This window comes from Pristiophorus japonicus, chromosome 26, assembly GCF_044704955.1.
Source record: "Pristiophorus japonicus isolate sPriJap1 chromosome 26, sPriJap1.hap1, whole genome shotgun sequence".
NCBI classification, from domain to species: domain Eukaryota; kingdom Metazoa; phylum Chordata; class Chondrichthyes; family Pristiophoridae; genus Pristiophorus; species Pristiophorus japonicus.
The window spans coordinates 19,067,177-19,087,760 of record NC_092002.1 but is presented as its reverse complement, the minus strand read 5'-3'; the positions used below and the strand labels follow the sequence as shown (position 1 = coordinate 19,087,760).

The 20,584-nt window shown below is 45.1% G+C and overlaps 1 protein-coding gene and 1 long non-coding RNA gene across 7 annotated transcripts in view; one reads left to right on the top strand and one right to left on the bottom strand.

Moving 5' to 3' along the window:
* The window catches only part of LOC139239229 (sodium/calcium exchanger 3-like), a 519,976-nt gene that overhangs the window by 417,353 nt on the left and 82,039 nt on the right, over positions 1 to 20,584 (top strand). The gene's annotated exons all lie outside the window — the stretch shown is intronic.
* Positions 76 to 19,355, bottom strand: LOC139239230 (uncharacterized). The gene is made up of 4 exons (XR_011588620.1): positions 19,177 to 19,355; positions 18,511 to 18,596; positions 2,884 to 3,004; positions 76 to 308 (listed from the first exon to the last, which is right to left on the bottom strand). It is a non-coding gene; the product is annotated as an uncharacterized lncRNA (long non-coding RNA).

The window sequence follows — 20,584 nt, the reverse complement described above, 5'->3', positions numbered from 1 at the left end:
CCCTTGAAAGGAGGTGGTGAGCTGCCTTCTTGAACCGCTGCAATCCGTGTGGTGAAGGCACTCTCACAGTGCTGTTAGGGAGTTCCAGGATTTTGACCCAGCGACGATGAAAGAACGGCCGATATATTTCCAAATCAAGATGGTGTGTGACTCGGAGAACTTGGAGGTGGTGGTGTTCCTGTGAGCCCGCTGCCATTGTCCTTCTAGGTGGTAAGGTCGCGGGTTTGGGAGGTGTTATTTGTCTGAGCGTGCATCCAAAGCCCTTGATGTGAAATCATGTCATCTCTTAGTTATGATAGTTACCACTCCTGCAGCAATGTGAAAAGAACTTAATGAGACCAGCCATCGCATTGAATTATTGATAACTGACAAAAGATGTAAAATGCTAAGCTCATTAGCACACTTCCATTCTGACCCCTCAAAGGCATGCTTACCACAAAGAGCAACCACCATCATCGTACAGGCTGATCGCACCAGCGAGCATATAGCTCTTCAAGGGCTTCTTTTCGGGAATTAAGCACTGAAGTGCAGGCTGAAACCTTCCTGAAATACTGAGGGAGTGCTGATTGGTCAGAAGTGTCAACCTTTGTATCAGAGCAAGGGCCCTTCTAGTGGGAAGGATGGTTGTTAAAGATCCCATGTCACTATTTAAAAAAGGACAGCAGGTATAACTCACTGATGTTCACTGGGTCTTGCTGTGCATGAATTGGCGACTGCATTTGCCTACTCACGCACCCTTTGTTCTGTATCCAATGCACAGCTGACCCTTGATGCTGTACCCAGTTCAGCATTCCCATGACTGGTCTACTTATGCAGTTTGAATACGTGTTCCTCACCACCATGGGCTCAAGACCCTCTGTTTTTTACTCTGAGTAACCACAAGATTACCCGGGTTCGTTTTTCAAAAAACTTTTCACTTTATCTTAGCATGTTAAACAGTTCGTACCACATCTTGGTTTATTTACTACTGCTTTCTGTATTAAAGTAAGTAGTTAAAGATCTTAAATATTCAAGAATGTGAAAAGGTATGAAAAAGACAAGTTCAGAATGTTTCCTGTGGCACTATAACTCAAGGATCCAATCAAATCATCAGCATAGAATGAATTATTATTAGATTGCAACAACTTATTTTATAAGCCCTGGTTAAAATTTTCATCTACAAACGTGATAAATGTGCACCATTTCTGACCTGATGACTATCCTTCTACCTTTCTCTTTCTTGGGCCTAGAGTCTCTGGAGCTTAGAAGAATGAGAGGTGATCTCATTGAAACATAAGATTCTGAGGGGGATTGACAGGGTAGATGCAGAGAGGTTGTTTTCCCTGACTGGAGGGTCTAGAACCAGGGAACACAGTCTCAGGATAAGGGGTCGGCCATTTAAGACTGAGATGAGGAGGAATTTCTTCACTCAGAGGGTTGTGAGTCTTTGGAATTCTCTACCCTAGAGGGCTGTGGATGCTGAGTCGTTGAGTATATTCAAAGCTGCTAGTTTTGGAATTCTAGGGAAATGAAGGGATATAAAAAGAAAAGACTTGCATTTATACAGCGCCTTTCACGACCACCGGACATTTCAAAGCGCTTTACAGCCTATGAAGTACTTTTGGAGTGTAGTCACTGTTGTAATATGGGAAATGCGGCAGCCAACTTGCGCACAGCAAGCTCCCACAAACAGCAAGGTGATAATGACCAGATAATCTGATTTTTGGTATGTTGATTGAGGAATAAATATTGGCCAGGCTACCGGGACTCTTCTTCGAAATAGTGCCGTGGGATCTTTTACGTCCACCTGAGAGAGCTGACGGGGCCTCGGTTTAACGTCTCATCCGAAAGACGGCACCTCCGTCAGTGCAGCACTCCCTCAGCACTGCACTGGAGTGTCAGCCTAGATTTATGGAGATTATCTTATTGAGTGGTGGAGCAGGCATCGGCCATGTGGCCTACTCCTGCTCCTAATTCTTATATTCTCTCATCACAGGAACCATTTGACAACTCCTCACAAATGTTTAGCTTGAAATATAGACTTTGGTTCCAGGACTGCCCCTTTAACAAGAGAGTTTATTCGCCTACAGTACAGGCACAAAAGTAATTTACTGGATGTAAAATGCTTGGAGACATCCCAAGGAAGTCGTCACTCTTTCTTCCTCACTTTACGAGGAATCGATTGGTATTTGGTATTTAGTTCATTGGAAAAGCAAGGTGCGTTGCTTGGAAGGGACTGGGGACGTATCTTCTGGCCACTCAGAGACCAAGGTTCAAAAATGTAGCCCCTTTGTTGTGTTTTGTTGAAAATGGGACAGGACAGAGTTTTCTCCACCTCTCAAGATATCACCAACATCACCAACCATGTTATGTGAGTATTCTAGAGCCAAGGGTAGTGAGTCAAAGGTGGATGGTGGCTAATGGGTTGACCTGTAATTGCTCCACATTATATTTCGTGTTGGAGGTGCAGCGAATGAGGGTACGGGGCGCAGGAGAGCCGAGGGCCCAGGGGCAGCCCGGGCCAGCCCACACTGCGATATGCGCGCACGAGGTCCGTGCAGCAGAGCTGGTCTCCAGTCGTCCTGGTTAATCCTTGCCACTAGACCAAGACCTAGCTCGGCCACCACATGTTAAAAAAATCCATGCACAGGCATCTTCCACCCCCTCAACTGGAGTTCAGGCCTGGAACATTGGGTCCTTCATTGAAACATCTGTGAACTCTCATAGAAGCAAGGACAGCCTATGATTGATGATGATTTCATGTGCTGAAGAAAAATGAATACTCTTCTGGAACCTTTACTGGTAATTATGTATATTAAATAACAAAACTTTCCTGATAGAACAGAAGAACTTCATTTATATAGCATTTTTCATGATCCCAAAGGATATTTGAAGTGTACTCACTGTTTTTTCTTTAGGCAAATGCAGCAGCCAATTTGACCGCAGCAAGGCTCTATAAATCAATGAGTGGATAATTTGAGGGTTGAATGTTGCCCAGGGCACCAGGAGATCTCCCTGCTCTTCTCTGAAAAAGACACCATAGGATTATTTTACACAAAGCAAAATACTGCGGATGCTGGAAATCTGAACTAAAAAACAGAAAATGCTGTTAATACTCAGCAGGTCAGGCAGCATCCGTGGGGAGAGAAGCAGAGTTACCGTTTCAGGTCAATGACCTTTCGTCAGAGATTCTAAAATATTCTGACCAAGGGTCACTGACCTGAAATGTTAACTCTGTTTCTCTCTCCGCAGTTGTTGTCTGACCTGCTGAATATTTCCAGCTTTTTCTGTTTTTATTATAGGATATTTAGTTTGCCTGGACATTGGTTTCAGATTTCAGCTGAAAGACAATACCCTCCAGTAATGTGAAATACTGCCTCAGAACGTCACTTAAGTGTCAGTCTGGATTATGCACTTAAACATTGGTGGAGCGCCAGAACCTCGAGCCTTCTGACTCAGGGGCAAGAGCACTACCACTGAGCCAAGCTGCCACTTCGATATCGATGCCCTTCAGTTAAGAAGCAACGATCGTAGCAGAAAGCGAATAAAGACTACAGCTGGGACCCGAGAGATCTGCTGATGCTGTAAACTAATGTTATTACATATAATTACATAGAGTTTATAGCACAGAAACAGGCCATTTGACCCAACTGGTCCATGCCGGTCTTTATGCTCCACACGAGCCTCCTCCCAGCCATCTTCATATCACCCTATCAACACAGCCTTCTATTCCTTTCTCCCTCATGTACTTCCCGTTAAATGTTTTTCATTGTTTTTCAAATGTCCTTCTTCAGTTTTGGAAGACTTTATATTAGCTAAATCTGAGGTAGAAATATTCAGCTGTTGACTTCAGACAATGCAGATTATTCAGTTCATCCTAGCCCGCCAATCCAGAAAGAACCCACCTGGTATATCAGTCTGAAATTTATATTTTGCCAGTTGATTTCAGAGAATTTGACAAAAGAAACCTGACTGAAATGAAAGTCAAAATATGACTTTAGGATTAAAGGTATTAACAATTAAATACTAATTATTCCAAAATGAAAGTTTCAATAGTGCTCATCCCAACCGCAAATATAAATATTTTTCATGTCAAACACATAGGGGCCGCAATTGATCAAAGGCAAGTTCCACCAATATACCGTTGAAAAGACCGCTAAGATCCTGACAGTACTTTGGGCGGAAGTTTGGTCAAAAAAGGCAAAAAGTGCCCGGCGGCAAAAATGAGCGTAGGTGTGATTCTGGTTGGCAAATGCAATCCTAGAGAAAGTTATGCCGAGGCTGGAGTCGGGCCCAGGGAGGGGGGAACACACAAAAAAAAAATGTTCAAAAATTAAAAAACAAACCAAACCTTCAAAGGACCCTTTCACACAAAATCGCTACAAAAGAAGTAAAGACAAAAATCTCACTTACCTTTTTTTGCAGGTTTTCATACCTACCGTCCAGCTAAGACTTGCTTCCATGCGGCAGTCTTTGCTCCTGCAGGAACGGAGGACTGCTTGGATGAATCTCGGGCGGGAGGACATTGTTCGGCATTGCACGCCGGCACACGCTAATGGATGCTCCCCAGCGGTCCATCCAAACCGCCGGTGTGAGGGCCTCACCAATTTCCCATGGAGGGGAGAGCGCCGAAAAAATGGGGAAACCGCTGAGAAAACTCTGTGGCAGCCGGCGGTCGGACCATCAATTTTGATAGACCCTGACCCAAATTCATTCATCAGTCTTGTTCCCTTAATTCCAATCTCACCTAAAATTGTGGCTAATCTCATTCTTGTACCAATACAAATCTTATTCCCTAGATCATTTCCAAAATCTTATCCAAACTAATTTCACACACTGAAGCCCCGTTGGAAAGATTAATGCTTAGTTTAGTTCATCCAGGTCATCTGGCACCAAGGTTGTTTGAAATCTATGTCTTTTGGTTAAAGAGTAGTTTTCCAACAAAGCATTGGCTAGTCCCAAGCCAGAAAGAGCTAGTCTCTCGATCCATCATCACCTTCCCACATTACAACAGTGACTACATTCCAAAAGTACTTCATTGGTTGAAAAGCACTTTGAGACGTTCGGTGGTCATGAAAGGCGCTATATAAATGCAAATCTTTTTCTTTTTCTCTCTTTTGTACAAAGTTTTGAAGATTCTTGCTGTTAATATTGAAGGACTGATGGTAGGCAGTTTGAAAGTGGATATTAGAGACGTTTTGCTTTTGTCTGTTCCTGTTTCTCCCACATCATTTGGAGGGCTCTCCATTGCTTCCCATGAGCAAACCTATCGTGCTGCATTTGCAAAGAGCAGATTGCTTGACTGAAACAAAACCTTATAGGTGGCCAGTGTCATTTCGTCTGTGAGGTTTCATAGAAACTAAATCACAATGCTAATCTAGCTTTCACTGCTGCTCCTTGTCTGCTATTAGCTAAAGAAACATAGGTCTGTTCCCCAAAGTCTCTGCTGAAAATAACACATATCATTTATAGACTTTATAGCGTCTGTGGCTTAAAGTACTGATTAGCTTGCAAGACACGTGAAGGACGTGGATTTGGAGTCGAAAGGAGGTCACAGTAAAGGAGAATTAAAGTTTCAACTTTGCTAAGTTTGATTTTTCACCCAAATGAAACCTTGCAGGGCCGTATCAGTTACTTTTATTATAGTGAACAGGAGATCAATTATATGATAATTGTGTTGAGCAACTAGTAATTCTTACAGGTTTGCAGAGGAAAAATTACAATCTTCGCTTTGCTTACTTAAACATTGCAATATATTGTTTTAAAATTGTTCGGACTGACTCTTTTGCATTCTACCTGTCAGTTTGTGAGTCCAGCAATAACTTTCAATGATGGTTAGTCACTGTGGGATATGTGGAAAGAAATTCACTGGAAAAGCCATTACCGTGTCTGCAGTTACTCTGGAACTTGTGCGTCAGCGGTTTGGATGAGTCATTAATGTTTAATTTTAAAACTTGCCCGTTCTTTCAGACACTGCTGTTTGCCTCATAACATCAATTCTTTCAATGACAGAATCATCTTCTCCATAAACTCCACACTGTCAATCGCAGAGATACCGGCTCCATGTTTATATCTCAGCAGGTCAGGCAGCATCTGTGGAGGCAATGACCTTTCATCAGAACGGGTTCTGACAAAGGGTCATAGAAACATAAAAAATAGGTGCAGGAGTAGGCCATTCGGCCCTTCGAGCCTGCACCACCATTCAATAAGATCATGGCTGATCATTCACCTCAGTACCCCTTTCCTGCTTTCTCTCCCTACCCCTTGATCCCTTTATCCGTAAGGACCATATCTAACTCGCTCTTGAATATATCCAATGAACTGGCATCAACGACTCTCTGTGGTAGAGAATGCCACAGGTTAACAACTCTCTGAGTGAAGAAGTTTCTCCTCATCTCAGTCCTAAATGTCTGGCCCCTTATCCTTAGACTGTATCCTCTGGTTCTGGACTTCCCCAACATCGGGAACATTCTTCCTGCATCTAACCTTCCAGTCCCGTCAGAATTTTATATGTTTCGATGAGATCCCCTCTCATTCTTCTAAATTCCATTGAATATAAGCCTAGTCGATCCAGTCTTTCTTCAGTCAGTCCTGTCATCGCAGGAATCCATCTGGTGAACCTTCGCTGCACTTCCTCAAGAGCAAGAACATCCTTCCTCAGATTAGGAGAACAAAACTATATACAATATTCAAGGTGTGGCCTCACCAAGGCGCTGTACAACTGTAGTAAGACCTCCTGCTCCTATACGCAAATCCTCTTGCTATGAAGGCCAACATGCCATTTGCTTTCTTCACTGCCTGCTGTACCAGTATGCCAACTTTCAATGACTGATGTACCATGACACCCAGGTCTCGTTGCACCTCCTCTTTTCCTAATCTGCCGCCATTCAGATAATATTCTGCCTTCGTGTTTTTGCCACCAAAGTGGATAACCTCACATTTATCCACATTATAGGGCATCTGCCATGCATTTGCCCACTCATCTAATCTGTCCAAGTCACCCTGCAGCCTCTTAGCGTCCTCCTCACAGCTCACACGCCACCCAGCTTAGTGTCATCTGCAAACTTGGAGATATTACACTCAATTCCTTCATCTAAATCATTAATGTATATTGTAAATAGCTGGGATTCCAGCATTGAGTCCAGCGACACCCCACTAGTCACTGCCTGCCATTCCGAAAAGGACCGATTTATCCCTAATCTCTGCTTCCTGTCTGCCAACCAGTTCTCTATCCACGTCAGTACATTACTCCCAATACCATGTGCTTTAATTTTGCACACCAATCTCTTGTGTGGGACCTTGTCAAAAGCCTTTTGAAAGTCTAAATACACCACATCCACTGGTTCTCCCTTGTTCATTCTACTAGTTACATCCTCAAAAAATTCCATGATTTATCTTTTAAAAATCCATGCTGACTTGGACCGATCCTGTCACTGCTTTCTAAATGCGCTGCTACTTCATCTTTAATAATTGATTCCAACATTTTCACCACTACTGATGTCAGGCTAACCGGTATATAATTACCCATTTTCTCTCTCCCTCCTTTTTTAAAAAGTGGTGTTACATTAGCTACCCTCCAGTCCATAGGAACTGATCCACAGTCAATAGACTATTGGAAAATGATCGCCAATGAATCCACTATTTCTAGGGCCATTTCCTTAAGTACTCTGGGATGCAGACTATCAGGCCCCGGGGATTTATCGGCCTTCAATTTCCCGAACACAATTTTCCGCCTAATAAGGATTTCCTTCAGTTCCTCCTTCTCACTAGACCCTCGGTCCCCTAGTATTTCCGGAAGGTTATCTGTGACTTCCTTCGTGAAGATAGAACCAAAGTATTTGTTCAATTGGTTTGCCATTTCTTTGTTCCCCATTATAAATTCACCTGATTCTGACTGCAAGGGAGCTACGTTTGTCTTCACTAATCTTTTTCTCTTCACATATCTATAGAAGCTTTAGCATTTAGTTTTTATGTTCCCGGCAAGCTTCCTCTCATACTCTATTTCCCCCCTCCTAATTAAACCCTTTGTCCTCGTCTGCTGAATTCTAAATTTCTCCCAGTCCTCAGGTTTGCTGCTTTTTCTGACCAATTTATATGCCTCTTCCTTGGATTGAACACTATCCTTAATTTCCCTTGTTACCACGGTTGAGCCACCTTCCCCGTTTTATTTTTACTCCAGACAGGGATGTACAATTATTGAAGTTCATTCATGTGATCTTTAAATGTTTGCCATTGCCTATCCACTGTCAACCCTTTAAGTACTATTTGCCAGTCTATTCTAGCCAATTCACATCTCATACCATCGAAGTTACCTTTCCTTAAGTTCAGGACTCTAGTCTCTGAATTAACTGTGTCACTCTCCATCTTAATAAAGAATTCTACCATATTATGATCACTCTTCCCCAAGGGGCCTCGCATAACAAGATTGCTAATTAGTCCTTTCTCATTACACATCACCCAGTCTAGGATGGCCAGCCCTCTAGTTGGTTCCTCGACACATTGGTCTAGAAAACCATCCCTAATACACTCCAGGAAATCCTCCTCCATGTATTACTACCAGTTTGGTTAGCCCAATCTATATATAGATTAAAGTTGTCCATGATAACTGCTGTACCTTTATTGCACGCATCCCTAATTTCTTGTTTGGTGCTGTCCCCAACCTTTGGTGGTCTGTACACATCTTCCACTAGCGTTTTCTGCCCTTTGGTATTCTACAGCTCCACCCATATAGATTCCACAACATCCAAGCTAATGTCCTTCCTTACTATTGCGTTAATTTCCTCGTTAACCAGCAACGCTACCCCACCTCCTTTTCCTTTCTGTCTATCCTTCCTGAATGTTGAATACCCCTGGATGTTGAGTTCCCAGCTTGGTCACCCTGGAGCCATGTCTCTGTAATGCCAATTATATCATATTCATTAATTGCTGCCTGTGCAGTTAATTCGTCCACCTTATTATGGAATTCCTCGCATTGAGACACAGATCCTGCAGGCTTGTCTTTTTAACACACTTTGCCCCGTTAGAATTTTGCTGTAATGTGGCTCTTTTTGATTTTTGCCTTGGGTTTCTCTGCCCTCCACTTTTACTTTTCTTCTTTCTATCTTTTGCTTCTGCCCCCATTCTACTTCCCTCTGTCTCCCTGCATAGGTTCCCATCCCCTGCCATATTAGTTTAACCCCTCCCCAGCAGCACTTCCAAACACTCCCCCTCGGACATTGATTCCGGTCCTGCCCAGGTGCAGATCGCCCGGTTTGTACTGGTCCCATCTCCCTAGAACCGGTTCCAATGTCCCAGGAATTTGAATCCCTCCCTTCTGCACTACTCCTCAAGCCACGTATTCATCTGAGCAATCCTGCGATTCCTACTCTGACTAGCACGTGGCACTGGTAGCAATCCTGAGATTACTACCTTTGAGGTCCTACTTTTTAATTTAACTCCTAGCTCCCTAAATTCACCTTGTAGGACCTTATCCCGTTTTTTACCTCTATCGTTGGTACCTATATACACCACGACAACTGGCTGTTCACCCTCCCCCTCCAAAATGTTCTGCAACCACTCCAAGTCATCCTTGGCTCTTGCACCAGGGAGGCAACATACCATCCTGGAGTCTCGGTTGCGGCCACAGCAACATCTATCTATACCCCTTACAATAGAATCCCCTACCACTATAACTCTCCCACTCTTTTTCCTGCCCTCCTGTGCAGCAGAGCCACCCACGGTGCCATGGACTTGGCTGCTGCTGCCCTCCCCTAGTGAGTCATCCCCCCCAGCAGTACCCAAAACAGTGTATCTGTTTTGGAGGGGGGTGACCGCAGGGGACCTCTGCACTACCTTCCTTCCACTGCTCTTCCTGTTGGTCACCCATCCCCTATATGTCTGCGTAACCTTTACCTGTGGTATGACCAATTCACTAATCATGCTATTCACAGCATCCTCAGCATCGCGGATGCTCCAGAGTGAATCCACTCGCAGCTCCAGTGCCACAATGCGGTCTGTCAGGAGCTGCAGCAGGATACACTTCCCGTATATGTAGTCGTCAAGAACACTGGAAGTGTCCCTGAGTTCCCACATAGCACAGGAGGAGCATGACACATGTCCGAGCTCTCCTGCCATGACTTAATCCCTAGAATAACTTAATTTGGGAACAACAATGATAAAGGTTACCTACTGATAAAGGAAAAGAAAAACTACTCACCAATCACTTACCTCCTTGGCTGTGACCTTAATCGACCTGAAACGTTAATTCTGTTTCTCTCTCCACAGATGCTGCCTGACCTGCTTTTCTGCTTTCCAGCATTTTCTGTTATTTCAGATTTGCAGCAACCACAGTATTTTGTTTTTGCTTCCATATTTATATCTGTCAGCTTGTGCCCTCTTGGCCAACTTAATTGGCATCCTTGTCATAATGCTCCCTTGCTAGTGATGGTGATTTTGTCAGTCACAGAAATTTTAAAGCGGGTACAGGAACAGAGAGACCCCTGGGAGTGTGTGTATACAAATCTTTGAAGGTGGCAGGACAAGTTGAGAAGGATTATGGGATCCTTGGTTTTATTAATAGAGGAATGGAGTATAAAAGCAGGGAAGTTATGCTCAACCTTAATAAACCACTGGTTAGGCCTTAGCTGGAATATTGTGCACCACGCTTTAGGAAGGATGCCAAGGCCTTGGAGAGGGTGCAGAGAGATTTACCAGAATGGTACCAGAGAATCAGGACACCAGTTATGCAGAGGGACTGGAGAAACGGAGGTTGTTATTCTTAGAGCAGAAAAGGTTAAGAGGAGATTTGATAGAGGTGTTCAAAATCGAATGCTTTTGATAGAGTAAATAAGAAGAAATTGTTTCCAGTGGCAGAAGGGTCGGTAACCAGAGGACACAGATTGAAAATGATTCACTAAAGAATCAGAGGCGACATGAGGAAACATTATTTTTTACACAGTGAGTTGTTGTGATCTGCACTGCCTGCAAAGGTGAGAGAAACATTCAAAAGAGAATTGGATAACTACTTTAAGGGAAAAATATTTAGAGGCTCATGGGGAAAGAGCGGGGGAGTGGTTTAATTAAATAGTTCTACCAAAGAGCCAGCATAGGCAAGATGGGCCAAATGGCCTCCTTCTGTGCTGTATCATTGTATGATTCTAAAATGCTCCACAAATAATGCAGTCAAGAGTGAGCAATGCACGATTCCTTGGAATTTCAATGGCCACATCTTACGAAGAATACATTGTGTGTGTTGGAGAGTGTTCAGCAATGACTTACTTGGGATAAAGGTACTGGACAATGCGAAGGAATCGGTGAATTTAGGTTATATTCACTGAGGGTGAGGAGGTTAATGGGTGATGCGATTGAGATGTTTAACACAATGAAGGAATTTGCAAGCTGGATGGAGAATGATTCTTCCCTCAAGTAGGGGAATCCAGCGTATGGCACATTGCAGAACTTGAGCTGACCAGGTTAAAAGTGAATCCAGGAATATTTTATTTTTACACAAAGGGCAGTGAGACTATGGAATGCACTGCTGCAGAAGTCTACTGAATCAGTTGAGGTATTTAAAGGGAGATAGATACTGTTATATATGTAAACTTGTATTTACCTTGTACAGCCACCAGACGGCTCATCCCCTGGAGTCCCAAGGGATCCCATAATCCCTTGGGAGCACAGGAACTTAAGGAGGCCTCACAGGCTGGAGAGGCACTCTGGAGACCAAGGTCACACTTTACTTTGAGCTCACAGTATCCAGTCAAAGTCTTTCTTCATACTTAACAACTGGCGACGAGATACAGATAATGAACCCAACGATGTAGAGAACAGTGGGCATCCTGGAGAAATTCTTGGAGGGAGATGATTGGGAAACCTTCGAGGAGCGACTCGACCAATACTTAGCGGCCAATGAGGTGGAAGGAGAAGCGAACACCGGCAGACGAAGGACGATTCTCCTCACCGTCTGCGGGGCTCCAACGTATGGCCTCATGAAAAATCTGCTTGTTCCAGCAAAACCCACAGAGAGATCGTACGATGATTTGTGTACACTTGTCTGGGAGCATCTGAATCCGAAAGAAAGCATTCTGATGGCGAGGTATCGATTCTACACCTACAAAAGGTCTGAAGGCCAGGAAGTGGCGAGTTATGTCGCCGAGCTAAGACGCCTTGCAGGACATTGCGAATTTGAAGGACATTTGGAGAACATGCTCAGAGACTTTTTCATACTTGGCATTGACCATGAAATGATACTTCGCAAACTTTTGACTGTAGAGACCCCAACCTTGAGTAAGGCCATAGCGATAGCCCAGGCGTTCATTGCCACCAGTGACAATACTAAGAAAATTTCTCAGCACACGAGTGCTGCTACAAATACTGTGAACAAAGTGATGTTGTTTTCTAATCGCAAAGTACAGGGCAGGCCCCACATGCCTGCAGCTGTACGTCTGCAGATGTCTCAGAGGCAACCATCAAGGGTGATGAATGCAAAGCTATTAACACCTTGTTGGTGCTGCGGGGGTGATCATCGTTTCCATTCATGCCGCTTCAAAGGGTACGTTTGCAAGGGCTGTAGAACAATGGAACACCTCCAACCTATGTGCAGGCGAGCTGCTAATCCTGTTAATCCTGCAAACCACCATGTTGCAGAAGAGGACAGATCCACAGCAGATCACCACGAACCAGAGCCTCAGACCGAGGAGGCAGAGGTATATGGGGTGCATGCATTTACCACTAAGTGTCCCCCGATAATGCTGAAGGTTGAACTAAATGGACTCGCAATGTCAATGGAGTTGGACACAGGCGCGAGCCAGTCCATTATGAGCAAAAACACTTTTGAAAAATTGTGGTGCAGCAAGGCCAGTCTTGACTCCAATTCGCACAAAACTGAGAACTTACACAAAGGAACTGATCCCCGTAATCGGCAGTAAAAGTCTCCTACGATGGAGTGGTGCACAAGCTACCACTCTGGGTGGTACCGGGCGATGGTCCCACGCTGCTCGGCAGGAGCTGGCTGGGAAATATATGCTGGAACTGGGATGACGTCCGAGCGCTCTCGTCCGCTGACGACACTTCGTGTGCCCAGGTCTTAAACAAGTTCCCCTCGCTGTTCGAATCAGGCATCAGGAAGTTCCAAGGAGCAAAAGTGCAGATCTACCTAATTCCGGGGGCGTGACCCATCCATCACAAGGTGAGAGCAGTACCGTACATGATGAGAGAAAGGGGAGAGATCGAGCTAGACCAGCTGCAACGAGAGGGCAAAATTTCGCCGATCAAATTCAACGAGTGGGCCAGTCCGATCGTTCCTGTCCTCAAGGGAGACGGCACCGTCAGAATCTGTGTTGATTACAAAGTAACTATCAATCGTTTCTCCCTGCAGGACGAATGCCAACTACCAAAGGCCGACAACCTTTTCGCTATGCTGGTGGGAGGAAAGACGTTCCCGAAACTGGACTTGACCTCGGCCTACATGACGAAGGAACTGGAGGAATCATCGAAGGCCCTCACCTGCATCAACACGCACAAAGGTCTCTTCATTTATAACAGATGCCCGTTTGGAAGCGTAAGCGATATTCCAGAGAAACATGGAAAGCTTACTGAAGTTGGTCCTGCGCACCGTGGTCTTCCAGGACGACATCGTGCTTACAGGTCGGGACACAAGCGAGCATCTGCATAACCTGGAGGAGGTTCTTCGTCGACTCAACCGCCTGGGGCTCAGGTTAAAACGCTCGAAGTGCATTTTCCTGGCACCTGGTGGATTTCCTGGGGAGAAGAATCGCGGCGGACGGCATCAGGCCCACCGATTCGAAGACGGAGGCAATCAAGAATGCACTGAGGCCGCAGAACGTAGCGGAGCTACGGTCGTTTCTAGGACTACTGAACTATTTTGGTAACTTCTTACCGGGTCTCAGCACACTGTTAGAACCACTACACGCCTTACTGCATAAAGGAGATGAATGGGTAAAGGGCAAAAACCAAGAAAATGCCTTTGTAAAAGCTAGAAAATTGTTATGCTCAAACAAATCGCTTCTGTTGTATGATCCATGTACTAGCATGTGATGCGTTGTCATATGGCGTCGGGTGTGAATTGCAACAAGCTAATGATTTTGGGAAATTGCAACCGGTTGCTTATGCATTCAGGAGTCTGTCTAAGGCTGAGAGAGCCTACAGCATGATTGAAAAAGAAGCAATAGCATGTGTCTATGGGGTAAAGAAAATGCATCAATACCTGTTTGGGCTAAAATTTGAATTGTAAACTGACCATAAGCCATTGATATCCCTGTTTTCCGAGAGTAAGGGGATAAATACTAATGTATCGGCCCGCATCCCGAGATGGGCGCTCATGTTGTCCGCATACAACTACGCCATCCGCCACAGGCCAGGCACAGAAAACTGTGCTGATGGTTATAGTTATGGAAGCATTTGAGAGTGAGCAATTTAGTCATGGTTATGGAAGCATTTGAGAGTGAGCAATCACCCGTCACAGCCCGACGAGCCAGGACCCGCTACTGTCCCGAGTTAAAAACTGTGTGCTTCATGGGAGCTAGTCCAGTGTTCCAGTGGGAATGCAGGAAGAGATAAAGCCGTTCCAGCGGCGCAAAGATGAAATGTCTATACAGGCAGACTGCCTTCTGTGGGGAAATAGGGTAGTGGTTCCCAAGAAGGGCAGAAACACCTTCATCAGTAACCTCCATAGCACCCACCCAGGCATCGTAATGATGAAAGCGATAGCCAGATCCCACGTGTGGTGACCTGGTATGGATGCGGACTTAGAGTCCTGCGTGCACAGATGTAACACATGCTCACAGGTAAGTAATGCACCCAGGGAGACGCTACTAAGTTTATGGTCTTGACCCTCCAAACCATAGTCCATGGTCTATGTCGACTATGCAGGCCTGCTTTTGGGTAAAATTTTCCTTGCGGTTGTAGATGCGTAATCTAAATGGATTGAATGTGAGATAATGTCGGCAAGCACGTCCACTGCCACACATGAAAGCCTGCGGGCCATGTTTGCCACGCACGGGCTACCCGATGTCCTTGTGAGCGACAACGGGCTATGTTTTACCAGTGCCGCGTTCAAAGAATTCATGAGCCGCAACGGGATCAAACATGTCACATCTGCCCTGTTCAAACCAGCATCCAATGGTCAGGCAGAGAGAGCAGTGCAAATCATCAAACAGGGCTTGAAGAGGGTAACTGAAGGCTCACTGCAGACTCACCTATCCCGAGCCTGCTTAGTTACCGCACGAGACCCCACTCGCTCACTGGGATTCCACCTGCTGAACTCTCTTGAAAAGGGCACTTAAAACAAGGCTCTTGTTAGTTCACCCTGATCTACATGAACAGGTAGAGTGCAGGCGGCTTCAACATATACAAAGTACATACAAGCGCAAATGTGTCACATGAAATTGAAATCAATGATCCTGTATTTGTATTGAATTGTGGACACGGTCCCAAGTGGCTTCCCGGCACTGTTGTGGCCAAAGAGGGGAGCAGGGTGTTTCGGGTCAATCTTTCAAATGGATTTATTCACCGGAAACACTTGGACCAAATCAAACTTAGATTCACGGACTATCCTGAGCAACCCACTTGGGACCCTACCGTCTTTGACCCCCCAACATACACACCAGTGGCAACCGACACCACGGTTGGCCACGAAGCAGAACCCATCATCAACAGCAGCCCAGCAGGACTCACTACACCAGGCAGCCCAGCAAGGCCAGCTGCACAGCAGCCCAGCGAGGGTCCAACAGACGGTTCACCAATACCAGCATCTGCACTGAGACGATCAACCAAGGAAAAAAGGGCCCCAGATCGTCTCACCTTGTAAATAGTTACACTGTTGACTTTGGGGTGGAGTGTTGTTATATATGTAAACTTATATTTACCTTGTACAGCCACCAGAGAGCTCATCACCTGGAGTCCCAAGGGATCCCATAATCCCTTGGGAGAACAGGTACTTAAGGAGGCCTCACAGGCAGGAGAGGCACTCTGGCAACTCGCAATAAAAGATCAAGTTCGCACTTTACTTTGAGCTCACAGTACTGACTTGGGAAACAAAGGCACTACGAGCTAGGGAGAAAGGACAGGAAATGGGGATTGACAAAATAAGGCTGCTATTCCTAATAAGGCGGAGGAACAGGTTTGATGGGCCAAATGGTCTACTTCGAACCCTATGTTCTTAAAATTGAAAAGGAAGCAACCATTCCCTCTCTTATATACCCTATCCACATTATAAAACACTTTCATATTATTTCTGTTATCCTAATGATAGGCTCTCAGCTATCTCTGCTATGAGGCTGGAGTTCCATGGTTCTGGGATAGATTGTCATGACGGGACATTTTTATCCTGTATTTACCAGTTGCTGCATACACAAATATACTTTCTGAGTGGAAAAGACCAAACATGTGAATCGCAAACATGAAAGAGGTCACCTAGGAGCAAAGATCCCTTTAAGCTGTGCGGCCAAGGGTACCCACGCAGCCGGCTTTTCAATACAAAACCAGTACAGATACACTGTCCAGAATCCGGAGCCCTCGGAACCGAGGCTGTTCCGGATTCCGCGCTTTTCCGGACTTTGGATCGTCTTCCTGATGTCACGAATCCGGAAACACACGAGCCCCGATTCGGGTATTTCTGAATTTCTGAAAGTCAGAAAGGGGGGTCCCCGCCGAGGTGGAGCTGTACGGGCGGGCCCCGTTGTGGAGGAGCTGTTCGAGCGGGCCCCGTTGTGGAGGAGCTGTTCGAGCGGGCCCCGCCATGGAGGGGCTGTTCGAGCGGGCCCCGCCATGGAGGAGCTGTTCGAGCGGGCCCCGCCATGGAGGGGCTGTTCGAGCGGGCCCCGCCATGGAGGAGCTGTACGAGCGGGCCCCGCCATGGAGGAGCTGTTCGGGCGGGCCCCGCCATGGAGGAGCTGTTCGAGCGGGCCCCGCCATGGAGGAGTTGTTCAGGTGGGCCCCGCCATGGAGGAGCTGTTCAAGCGGGCCCCGCCATGGAGGTGTTGTTCGGGCCGGCGGGCCCTGTCGCAGAGGAGGTGTTTGGGCAGGCCGGTGAGGAGGCCCCGAGGTAAGGGCAGCGGCGGCGAGCGGGACGACGAGGTAAGGGCAGCTGCAGCGGCGTGGCGAGGCCAGGCAGCGGCAGGGCTCGAGGTCGGCAGGTCCGGATTCTGGGCGACGCTGCCACCAATCGGTCTGGAGTCTGGAACTCCGAATTTTGGATGCTGCACCTGTACATGCACGGCATTTTGAATGACCTGTGCAACCCCTTAAAGGGGCCGTGCGGCACCAAAAATAATTACAGGGAACATTGCACAGGATACATTATAACCTTGGTTTTGATTTACAACAGTGCAGCTTAGTTTACCTGTGTTTAAATTCCATGCACTTTCCACCTATACCACTATTTTGTTTCAATTGGAAAGCTAGAAATCTAGAATTATAAATTTGGGCAAGTCCATGATTTGTTTTTCTCATTCAGATGTTAATGTATCTGTCGCGCATATCTTACTTTGTTTGTACTCGGGATGTGGGCATCGCTGGCAAAACCAGCATTTATTGGCTATCCCTAGTGGCCCTGGTAAGTTGGTGGTGGGGCTACACCTTGAACCGCTGCAGTCCGTGTGATGAAGATGCACACATAGCGATGTTAGGTAGGGAATTCCTGGATTTTGACCCAGTGACGATGAAGGCACAGTGATATATATCTAAGTCAGGATGATGTGTGACTAGGAAGAGCATTTGCGGGGGTGATGGTATTCCCATGGCACTGTTGCTCTTATCCTTCTTGCAGAAGTTGCAAGGTTGGGAGGTGCTATCAAATAGGTTCAGCTAGTGTATCCTGCAGGTAGTATACAAATGGCATTTTATCTATGTATTATTCCTTGTTTTAATTGTGCTTCTGTTCTTTTGCATATTTGCTTGTTGCAGCAATTAGTACTCTGTCAGGATAATTGTAGCTACTCCCTGGAACAGTAAGATAGGGAAACTTTGTCCATGACCCTAAACCCATTAATTTCTTGGTCACAGCTAGCTGTTCTAGGGAGGCAGTTGTGGGGCGGAGGTGATGGTGGGTGGGGGGCAAAATCCCATCGAGAGGGAGGCAAAATCAGAGAAAAAAAGATATGTACGTCTCTCTGACATGGCCATCAGTAGAGGCCTGGCTACAACCCAGCCACTCACAAACTGCACTTGTACATCCACCTTTTGGTAAGTATGAATATGAACAAGATGGGACGTTAAACCAAGGCCCCGTCTGTTCTCTCAGGTGAACATAAAAGATCCCATGGCACTATTTCGAAGAGGAGCAGGGGAGTTCTCCCGCCAATATTTATCCCTCAACCAACATCACTTAAAAAAAAATTATCTGGTCATTATCACATTGCTGTTGTGGGAGCTTGCTGTGCACAAATTAGCTGCTGCGTTTCCTACATTACAACAGTGACCACACTTCAAAAGTACTTCATTGGCTGTAAAGTGCTTTGGGATGTCCTGAGGTTCTGAAAGGCGCCGTATGAATGCAAGTCTTTCTGTCTTTAACATTGTCTCCCATGTCCTCACCTCCCTATGTCCCTCCTTCAGATGGTGAGAATAAAAAGCTGCAGAATCTTGCCAAGGTGGGAAATGAGGTGTGATGTGGGTGGAACCTAGAGAAAGATGGAAACAAAAATAATTCTTTAAAATGGCTGTTAAAAAAATTTAAACATTTATCCTCCTTGCCACACATACTCACACTCTTATGCATTGGACAACAGGTTGCTGTAGAGTTTGGGGTTAAATGTGAAGCTGTTTATTTGAAGGATGATTTCTGTTGCCTAGTGATTAAATGCTCTTTGGTCCGTAGGTAATTGATTTTTTTTGCACAGTTTGTTGTAAAGAACTGATGCTGTGTTGCCAGGGCAACCTTTTTCTGAAAGATTTTGGAGCCATAGCTACTTAAGGTCTCCTTGAACCCAATACCATCCCTCTGAGAGCAACACTCCACCAAGATTCTTCAAGGAGAGAGACCGAGGATTTCTCAAGGACAATCACGAGAATTGTTCTTTGGGCTCATTCAATTAACTGAAAACAACAGGCGCAGTCAGACACAAGAGTATTATTGATATTCCATTTTGGTTCAAACCTTCTATTAAATTTTGTTTCACTTTTCTTTTTATTTAGTCAAGCATTTCAAAGGAAAATGAATGAAAACAAAGATGTTCTCTGTGATTTTAATGTTTTCTTTACCTTGAGTTGTTGCTCGCACTGGGCAAATTGATTCAGATGGTTGGAGAAGTTCCCATTAGCTGGAGCTGATTGCAGTCTGGTCGTTGTTGTTATTTGAGTTTGAGCTTACATGCTGTGCTGTGCAGCTGACCTCATTATGAATCTATTCTGCGAATTGTACAAAGGCATGTACTATGCAGAATGTTTCACAAACTTTTATCAACAGAACCCAGCTAACAAAATAAAAAAAAAGATGTTTCTGACGAGGAAGTCTATTTGGCTCAGCTTAGCGATTATAACTATTTTACATATGTACAAATTTCCTGTCTTTCATTTCACACTTCCTGTCTGTCACGTCACACTTCCTATCTTTCATTACATACTCCCCGTCTGTCACGTCACACTTCCTGTCCATCACGTCAACTTCCTGTGTCACATCACGCTTACTTTGTAACATCAAACTTTCTTTGTAACATCACAGTTGTGACGTGCACATTCTGTGTCTCAAATGTATCCGATTGGCTTAAATTTGGTATTGAAAAGCCACTCACAAATCACAATTCAACAGATAGGCGGGTAATCAAACTTCCATTGGAACACAACTGAGGAAATAAAAGCACAAGTAATCCTAATTGACCAATCGCGAGAATATGACAATAAATGAAAGGGGAGGCTGAACTTTAAATCGATCAAAATACTTGGAAAAAAAATTCATCCAGCAATCATATTTTGCCCTCAGCCTGATGAATACAGGATAAGAATAAGGGTGTGAAATTTCAACAGGGGTTCCAAGAGTATTCTGCCAAAACTCTGAGGGGCTCCAGCAGAACCTGGCTTAAACTACTGAAATGGGCTTTTACCTCATTTACTAGGGGTTTTAACAAGCTTCCTCTGGTGTTATGGGGATGGGGTGAGGGGTTAGGAGAGACCAGTGCAATCTCAGTGGAATTTTAGGACCAAAGTTTCTAACAATATCAAAATTAAGAATTACAAATTTCATATTAACAAAATTAAACTAAGCTGCAAATCTGTCTTTGTGTATCTTGATTAATCATTTTATGTAAAGATCTCAGCCTCTCTCGAAACCGGGGCTTGAAGTTGATACTTTGATCCAGTTATTGTTCCGGTAGCTCCCAGAAGACAGCAGTCTGAACATGTTCATAATTTCCAATCAAGCGTCAGTAGGATTCCATCACTTTGGAACATAGGAACAGGAGGCCATTCAGGCCCTCGAGCCTGTTCCGCCATTCAATTAGATTATGTGTAATCTCAAATCCATTTTCCCGCCTTTGATCCATATCCCATGATACCCTTATCTAGCAAAGATTTGTCAATCTGTGTCTTGAAAATTTCAATTGGCCCCAGCGACCACAACCTGTTGGGGGTGAGTTCCAGATTTCCATTACCCTTGTCTCCTACCTTTCAGCCA